The sequence below is a fragment of the Hibiscus syriacus genome, unplaced genomic scaffold, assembly GCF_006381635.1.
Source record: "Hibiscus syriacus cultivar Baekdansim isolate YM2019G1 unplaced genomic scaffold, ASM638163v2 tig00109980_pilon, whole genome shotgun sequence".
NCBI classification, from domain to species: domain Eukaryota; kingdom Viridiplantae; phylum Streptophyta; class Magnoliopsida; order Malvales; family Malvaceae; genus Hibiscus; species Hibiscus syriacus.
In genome coordinates, this window is record NW_024062547.1 from 561,313 (window position 1) to 571,218 (window position 9,906).

The 9,906-nt window shown below is 38.8% G+C and overlaps 1 pseudogene; it reads left to right on the forward strand.

Annotated features, from left to right (window-relative positions):
- Positions 1–6,961: 6,961 nt before the first annotated feature.
- Positions 6,962–8,522, forward strand: LOC120211702 (annotated as a pseudogene).
- The last annotated feature ends 1,384 nt before the right edge of the window (positions 8,523–9,906 follow it).

The window sequence follows — 9,906 nt, forward strand, 5'->3', positions numbered from 1 at the left end:
CTGCTTTCTTTACCAACTCTTCTTCCGGTATCTGAAGTAATTCTGGCATATTCCAGTTATACTCCCGTGGCATTTTCTTTTCTTCGGGGACTTTTTCTTCTTCTTTTTCTTCTTCAGGATTATATGAATTACAGAATAGATGTTCAACATGTTCATTCACAGCCTCCACTTCCTCCTCATTATCATCAACAACATCTTCCTCGGAAACGGTTGTTTCATCATCAAAATTCGGGTATTGACCAATATCAAAATCATTACACGCAGGGTCTGTTTCTTCTTCTGAAACATCATCAAAATCTGAGTATTGACCAATATCAAAGTCCGGGTATTGACCAAGATCAAATTTCGAATACTGACTAGTACTCACAATTTTTTCTGTTGGCTCATCATCGTCTAATTGGTCAATACGAAAATCAGAATTTGGTGCTGAAAGTTGATTGGGATTTGGATTAGAGAAAGGTTGTGGGTTTAGAGAAAAACTTAGTTGATTACTACCCGCTACTGACCCAACAATACTACTTATAGGTTCAACAACATACAATGTAACATCATCACTTGAAACACTAATGTAAGCAATGAATCGTTCAACATCTTCATTGTCTGTTAACAAATAAACTTTACCATTCCTCTGATAAGATAGCCTAAATCCACTTAGGGGCTCTAAATTCAATTTCTTTGAAACACGTAACATTAGAGTTTCATAAGTTAACTTTTTTAATGACAGTTTTAGTTGAAGATTCATGGGTAAAGGCATATATTGTAAAACACCATGAACATTCTCCTATGACCCTCCAAAACACAAATCTATCCAAAAATGATCAATATTAGATGATTTCATGGTTGTAAATTAATTTACTAAACAAACGAGCTACGAAACTAAGACATGTTGCCGGATGGGGAAGGATGTAGGAACGGATATAGGAACGGATGTCGCCGGAGAGAGTGATAGATGGAGATGGAATGAGTTGCGATTTAGGGATTTAGGTTATGAGTTGTTGCTTCTGCGTAGATATATACACAAAAAATTTGTGTTGCGAAACTAAAACCTATTGCGAACTTTGAAAATCGCATTGCGATTCTGTATTATCTCGTTGCGAAAGTAAGTATCGCGTTGCGATTTTCCTAATTCGCAATGCGAATAAGTAAATCGCAATGCGAATTTGGAAAATCGCAATGCGATACTGACTATCGCAACGAGATAATACAAAATCGCAACGAGATTCTGACTTTCGCAACGAGATTCTGAAAAATCGCAATCATATTCAAAATCCCAATCACAACCGACGTCACCTTTTGGGACTGTTAACTTAGGTGATTTTTAAATGCAAACGTTGTATTATGTGTATTTTATGTGTGCACTTTTAACATTTTCAGTTAGGCATGTATTAGTAACTTGAGTTTGAACATTGCTATGATATGTTCAGTTGTTATCACTTATTAGACATTCATTTGACTATCGCAACGGGGAAATCGCAACGCGAAAATGGCTATTGCAATTCGAAAATGGCTATCGCAATTCGAAATGAAAAATCGCAACGCGAAAATGGCTATCACAACTAGAAAATCGCAATGCGAAATGAAAATCGCATTGCGATTTTCTCGTTGCAATTTTCATTTCGCATTGCGATTTTCTCGTTGCGATAGTCAGTTTCGTGTTGCGATAGTCTGTTTTGCCTTCAACATAATGCAGATTGAAAATCAACAAATCAACTATTATATTTCAATCAATTAAACAAGCACAAATAAGAATTATGTACACACCAATTAAACAAATTAACATTTACAAATCATTTTTTACAAATCAATTAAACAATCAAAAAATAATAATAATTCTTATTTCCTCATCAATTATTGAATCAATGAATCAACTTTTGCACCCCATCCATTTCACGCAGCTTACTTAAGGATTAACCTGCAAAAACCAAACATTTGCTCAAACAAAACTTCCTACACATCTAAAATCTACAAACAGTAAATTATTGAATTATAGGTACTTAACCAAACATTTTCAAACCAAAAGGAGTATATATGTTAACAAAACTTGCATTTGACTTACCAATTAACAATGGATACTTTCATAACGCGGATACAGGTAGGCAGCGTCTAGAATATATCGCTCTAGCCATATAATGCCGAAACCACAAGCCTACTGCAGCTCTATCTCTATCGGTGGGAGGTAGAAACTCTGTGTTTCCCGTCGTCAAACGTGCCAAGCATATGCATACGAGAGGACCACAATCCCCTCTGCCTCCCGGCGATTGTTGTGGCATGGTCTCGTATCTAACAACTGTGACATTGAACTTCTTTGGCTTCTTGTGTCCAGAATGAGTCCAATAATTAATCCCATCCAAGAATTTAGCCAAATGAGAGCTCCATCCCTTGATAATATCTCTCAAATCAGACAGTGATATGTAATTTATCATGCTGTCATATACTATTATCTTCAGGGATGGGAGCTGAAGTTGGACGAGAAGCCAATGACGACGTTCCAAAACAGGGATAAACACCTGCAATCATAAGTAATAATTCATTTATTTGCGCACTTATTTATGAACACCTTTAAAAAATTTAAAAAATAAACACTAACCTTATCGACCTCCCACCATGCAGGATAAAGTTTAGCTTGCCCGTTGCCCAACGAAAATGATTCATCTCGTTGATTCTTCAAGTGAACTGCGTGAAAAGTCGTTGGCATTATTGTATATCGCAATTTTTTTTTAGTTTTCCTAAGCTTCCTTATTATTAGAAGACGTGACACCCATGCATCGATATGCTGTTTTACAAAAAAAAGACATATATTAGTGAATTACATTAATTTTTAAAAAAATTAATCAAAATCATATATAAGTCAAATATAAGACTTACCTCCCCATCGAAATAGCCACTGTCTTCAACCCCTAATAGCACACCCCACCAAGACCGATCAAGTAACAAAAACATTTCATCGTTGAGTTTGCTTATGTCAGTGTAACACCCTTGGCTCCGCTCATGTAGATAAAAATCAACTGCGTTCTTAGCCCAAAGGGTATTATCCACAATTGTTTCCGGTAGTTGTCTCCTCTCCACTTCAGATACCGGAAGGGTACTAGCCGGTAACTCATACGAGAGCCAACTCTCATCCATCATGTCCGGAACCGGTGGGGGTTTCTCAATACTTCGATATATTACCCCATGTGAATCGGGCTCTAGAATGGTGGGAGGGACCTCTTCAACGATGACAGTGGCCTCTTGAACGGTGGGGGGACTCTTGAGGGAGGATAGGGGCCTCTTGAACGATTGGAGGGGACTCTTGAGGGATGACAGGTGAGTCGGGCTTCTTCTTGCGGAGTCTTCGCACCATTGGGGTGAACGGAGACGTAATAGCACGTCCACGCCGTCTGATGCGTGAACTCCGTCGTGCAAGGAAAACCTGACGTAAAGCATCCACCTTATCGGGCCGCTAAAAAAAATTAATACATAAATCAGTAAATAAACAGACATGATATTAAACAAAGACAAATATGTTTCAAACTAGCATTGTATTCACCCAAGTCATTATTCTATCATAGTTCACAAAATGCTCAGATAACATTCCAGAAGTAAGCACTTATATAAACATTTAAAAGGACAACATATATAAACATTCTAGAAGAAGAATAGTTTACTTTCGCAACACGAAACTTAAAATCGCAACGCGAAAATGACTATCGCAACGCGGAAATGGCTATCGCAATGCGAAATGCAAATCGCAACGACAAAATCGCAATGCGAAATGAAAATCGCAACGACAAGATCGCAATGCGAAATGAAATCGCAACGACAAAATCGCAACGCGAAACACAAATCGCATTGCGATTTTCATTTCGCATTGCGATTTTGTCGTTGCGATTTTCATTTCGCATTGCGATCTTGTCGTTGCGATTTTCATTTCGCATTGCGATTTTGTCGTTGCGATTTTCATTTCGCATTGCGATAGCCATTTCCGCGTTGCGATAGTCATTTTCGTGTTGCGAAAGTAAACTATTCTTCTTCTGCAAATTGAAACTTGAATGGATTGCATTACTTCAACCAAAAGACAAAAACAAAACCAAAAACAAATACTAACAAAAACAGTTTAGCAGTATTGGCAGCAACCGAATGAATTACGAGTATGAAAAATCTTAAACTTACCTCGTTGCGTAGAGTATGAACCTCATTCCGCAACGATGCTACCATCTCATGTAGAGCGGCTACCTCACCGCGTAATGTAGACACCTCAACACGCCATGCACCATCGTCTTTGCGCGTAAAGTACTGACCTCCTCACGCAAGGCATTGACCTCATCACGTAACTCCCCTAACTCATCCCGTTGAGGTGGAGGTGGAGAACAGGGAGATAAACGTCGTGGCATCTTTGTCGGTCGTCTATCTTGCGGTGATGGTGGAGAAGAGGCTCGATGATGTGACAGAATAGGTGATGGCTGTCATTGTGGAGGTGTATAGTCGGGTCGATCAGATGTTGGCTCTGGGTGAGGTGATAGCTCTGGGTGAGGTGATGGCTCCCGAAGTGGAGGCTGCTCATCAACCGTTCCATCAAAAAAACGCTTACTAGCTTGCCACCAATCAGTGGCAAGCTCAGCTTCCGTGGGTGTCAGCCTCTGTAGAGGAGTGTTGGCCTCCTAACAATATAAAAGCTCAAACAAAGTTAAACGTGTACTAGTAATAACTTGTTTATAAATATATGGTAGTATTTATGTTAACTTACATTATTTATTGTCGTATACCGTAGTAAATCTTCCCATTGCAAGGTCCGTTTCCTCTTCCAGGAAATAGCCCTGGGAATGTCATTTGAAGTTTTTATTGCATATGTCTTCATGGCGGGAAAGGCCTCAAATATCCAAATCTACAAACAATATAATAACAAACATTAGTAATTGTTAAATAATTACTTATAATTTTGGAAACAATATATAAAAATTCTTACCTTAAAGGCCCAAATAAAGCCTGTCAAAGTGTATTTGTAACCATCGCCATGCAAACTTTTTCGATCATCCAAGGCAGACGATAACTTATTCCATGTAGCTTTCCATAAATACGAGCCCCACGGAAATAGGTTCCACGCATTTAGGTCTTCTACCAATTTGATTAGATCATTTGGAATAGGTTGTCTGGCCTCTCTGCCTAAAAAGCCGGCATGCAAAAGAATTAGAAGGCATACTCGGACAACGTCGACGTCATCCATCCGAGTAAAACCATCTTTCTTATTCAAAAATCTTGTCAGGTCTTCTACGTGTAGATTCGACCTCTCCAGCTCAAGAAAAACCCGGGATAGCCATGATGGGCGGGTAATGTGTCTAGTGTACCGACCTACATCATCGTGTCTGAAGCGTAGACCGGTGATTAAGCAAAACTCCTCCCGCCCAAAACACGTATACGCCGGTGGAAAATCAAACCATATCTCTTCATCACGACGTTGTATAGTCTCTGGTAGATCGCTAGTCATGGTTTGAAGAAACAGGTGTGTCAACATCGCATCTCCACCGGGATATTGTACTTTCAGCCATGGCCCGAAGCATGTATCCTCAAACATTTTTCTTTGTGCAGGTGAAAGCTTCGACGCAATTGTTTTGGCCAGGCTGACTTTATTTCTTAAGGTCAATTGAGCCGAATAAAAGTTCTACAAAAACAATAAACATACTAAGTTAGATATACCAAAAACTACACTGTGAAGATTACCAAAAACAATAATAAACATAAAGAGTAGTAGTTTATTCTTCAAACTTAAATTTGCAACACTGTGAATTTCCTATTTGTCTTTGTTTTTTGGTTGAAGTAATGCAATTCATTCAAGTTTCAATTTGCAGAAGAAGAATAGTTTCTGAAAATGAAAATCGCAACACGAAAATGACTATCGCAACGCGAATTTGACTATCGCAACGCGAAACTAAAATCGCGTTGCGATTTGCATTTCGCGTTGCGATTCTCGGTTGATTTAATAAGCAATCTAAGTGAAATGGTTAATCTATTATTGAAATTACCAGTAAACTTATCATCAATTTCAATATGAAAAACCTAATAATAATGCAAAAATTTCAAAAAGAAAATAATTAAAAAAACTAACCCTCGTTGGTTGATTTGGTTGATTTTCCATTTCTGATTGTGAGGGTGGCTCTGAGAGATGGAGATAGACGGATTTCGTCGGAGATGGGGACGGATTTCGTCGGAGATGGGTGAGAGAGTGAGAGATGGAGATGGGACTGAGTTGTGATTTTAGGTTTTAGGTTATGAGTTGCGATTACGGGATATACTGTGGACGGTTCAGTGTTCCAATATATTAATATTCGTGTTTGGAATTTAAAAATAAAATACTTGGCCAGGATACTAATGGCGCTTTGAAAATCGCATTGCGATTATGTATTATCGCGTTGCGAAAGTCAGAATCGCGTTGCGAAAGTCAGTATCTCGTTGCGATTTTGTATTATCGCATTGCGATAGTAAGTATCGCATTGCGATAGTCAGTATCGCATTGCGATTTTCCCAATTCGCGTTGCGATTTACTTATTCGCATTGCGAATTGGGAAAATCGCAACGACACTGTAGACCATCACAACGCGATTTTCAACTATCGCAACGCGAATTTGCGATAATGGAGATCGCGTTGCGAATTAGCGATCGCATTGCGATTTTGTTGGTCATTTTGGCAAATCCAGAAAAAGTTGGTTAAAATCGTATATTATATGAGATTTTTGGTCACTGAGGTTATTTTCTCTTTTTTTGTTTTTACTTTAGTAGGCCATCGCCATGTGATATATATGTGGATATCTAGTCTTGAATACAAAGCATTATTAATTCTTAAAAGTATTCAATATTTAATTTATTAATAGATTAATATAGATCAAATATTTAAAACTTTTTACGGGACGATCTTCTATTGAAGTTCTTGCTTCGATTCTTCGGTCTCCAAGTAGTACAGCTATATATAAACACATGTTGCATCCTTGTGCTTACAATTCACTTTGTTTCCTAGTTCCAGTCATGGCTCAAGGCCACTTTGTGTTGTTCCCTTTCATGGCACAAGGCCACTTGCTCCCCATGCTAGATATCGGTCGTCTACTAGCACAGCGTGGCGTAATTGTTTCTATGGTTACAACACCCCATAATGCAGGCAGAATCCAGAAATCGATCGCTCAAGCCATCGAATCGGGGCTCCGTATATGTTTACTGCAACTCGAGTTTCCTGGAAAAGAAGTAGGATTGTCTGACGGTGTCGAGAACATCGATATGCTGCATTCGATGGAGGACTTGATCACATTCGTATCCGCCGCAAACCTGATGGAAGATGAAGGGAAGAAATTGTTCGAGAAGCTAACACCCCGCCCCACTTGTATCATTTCAGACATAAACCTGTATTACACCCGCAAAATTGCCACCAAGTTTCGAGTTCCAAGGTTCTCGTTCCATGGATTTTGTTGCTTCTGTCTTCTTTGTTTGCACAATATACAGTCCTCCAAGATATCTGATACCGTGACCTCTAATCATGAGTACTTCACGGTGCCTGGCTTGACCGACAAGGTCGAATTTACACTAGTTCAGTTACCGCTCGACCATGACGGGTCTTGGAAGGGAATTTTCGAACCGATGTGGGAAGCTGACCAAGCATCCTATGGGGTCATCATAAACACTTTCGAAGAGCTGGAATCGGGTTATGTCGAAGAGTACAAGAAGGTGAAGAAAGCTTGGTGTATTGGTCCGGTTTCTCTCAGCAACAAAAACGAGTTGGATAAAGTTGAAAGAGGTAACAAGGCTTCGATTGACGAGCAGCAGTGTTTGAAGTTGCTTGACTCTCAAGAAACCAACTCTGTTATCTATGTGTGCCTTGGAAGCACAGGCACTCTAAAGTGTCCAGAGCTGATAGAGTTGGGTTTAGGCTTAGAGGCATCGAACAAGCCCTTCATTTGGGTCCTAAGAGGGAATAACACACCATCGAACGAGGTCGAGAAGTGGATGGAAGACGATGGATTCAAGGAAAGAACGAAAGGAAGAGGTCATGCAGTTAAGGGATGGGCACCCCAAGTACTCATTTTGTCACACCCTGCAACCGGAGCGTTCCTAACTCATTGCGGATGGAACTCGACGATCGAGGGCATTTCTGCCGGTGTCCCTTTGATAACATTGCCGTTCTACGGAGACCAATTTTGCAACGAGAAACTCGTAGTGCAAATACTGAGAATTGGAGTCAACCTTGGGGCTAACGAGCCTACGAAGCTGGGAGATGAGAAATCTGGGTTCTTGCTGAAGAAGGAACATGTTAAAAATGCAATAGAGAAATTGATGGATGAAGGAGATGAAGGAAGAGAAAGAAGACAAAGGGCTAAAGAGTTTAGACAAGGCAAAGAAAGCAGTTGAAGTGGGTGGTTCTTCCTACCTTAATATTACGTCATTAATCCAAGATATCATCCAACAATCTCAAAATGTGTTGGGTTTTGATTCAAACTTCACAAGGCGATGATGACAATTGAAGAGGTTTATTTTTTTTCTTTTGATGTTTGGAAATTTTTAGTGATTCTCATCTCGTTTAAGCTATGCAAATTTTCTTGTTATAATGAAATAAGAGATCATAATTTACAAGAATTTATCTTACTCTCGTTAAACAAGTTAAATCATGTCTTGATTTCTTTTTTATATTTCATAGTTTTTTTTATAATTTAACATTATATATAAAAGAAGATAAAGTATTCCAGTAATATACTTTCATATCACACTAATAATTTCTAATGGTTAATTATGAAATTATAAATATATACATACGTACAATAAATTACTTAGCACGTACAAATATATAAATATATAAATTACTTATATCAATACTGCGTCAAAGTCTAAATTCTAAGGATGATTTCATACGATATCGATATTGTATAAATAATAACGATACTTATATCCTAGAAAACTTAGAATAAGATTCAAACAATCACTTTAAAATATCCCTAAACACTTGCTTTAAAGTCTTACATGATTCTAGAAGACGCAAGATTACCATGCATCTCATATTCCTATCTATTGTCTCACGCAGGGTTTCAAAAAACGTTCTGAAAATGCGATTTCGTCCTCGATATAGTGGTTTCGTCGCCGTCCGAGTTACCCACTATACCCGCAATAGAGCCCAATAGCGCCCGCAATAGCGCCCGCGATGACCACAATAACGGTAAATCCGAAATGACCGAAAACGCGACCGCGACCGTGATTTGAAACCCTAATCTCATGTATCCTATTGAAAAATTTGATTTTTGGGAAAGGACCATTGTTGTCAACACTAACGTTACCTTCTTGCAGGGTTATATTTTCTTCGACGAAAGTATTCTCCTGTTTCTTTGAGTTCTCAGAGTTATCAGCTACCATCGTCGCGTAAGACGATTATCTTTTAGTATTTGTCCTATTGATGGCGTCCATTGTTTCTGCCTCGTGGTTATTGTCTATTTCCTGCATATTGATGTCTTGCGAATCTTGTGGGGTGGATTGCGGGGTCTCATTCTCTTCAGTTGTCGTAGGATCTTCTTCTATATTCTTAACCTTCTTGGTGGTCCTATGTTCTTTCAGTATCAAAAGTGAACCAACTCTCTCATAGGACGGTTGGAGGTGGCATTCCACCCTTGATGGTGTTCGATCTTCTTGGTCATCCATTTTACGATTCTGGATTTGAATGGATTAATGTCGATACCATTTTTCGTCCGGGCAGGGAAAAGACTGATACCGATTCAGGGATTTTCTCTTTTGATTTTTTTTTTCGAAATGTGAGGAGTCGCCACCAATCATTTAAGGTGTGATTGGGACACCATGAAAACCGAGTAATTTTTATATAACATTTTATTTTTATCAAAATACCAAGTTTTAAGGTCTGCAAAAATCTATAAATCGGGTTTGGGAGTCAGTTATGTGTGGGAAAAGATT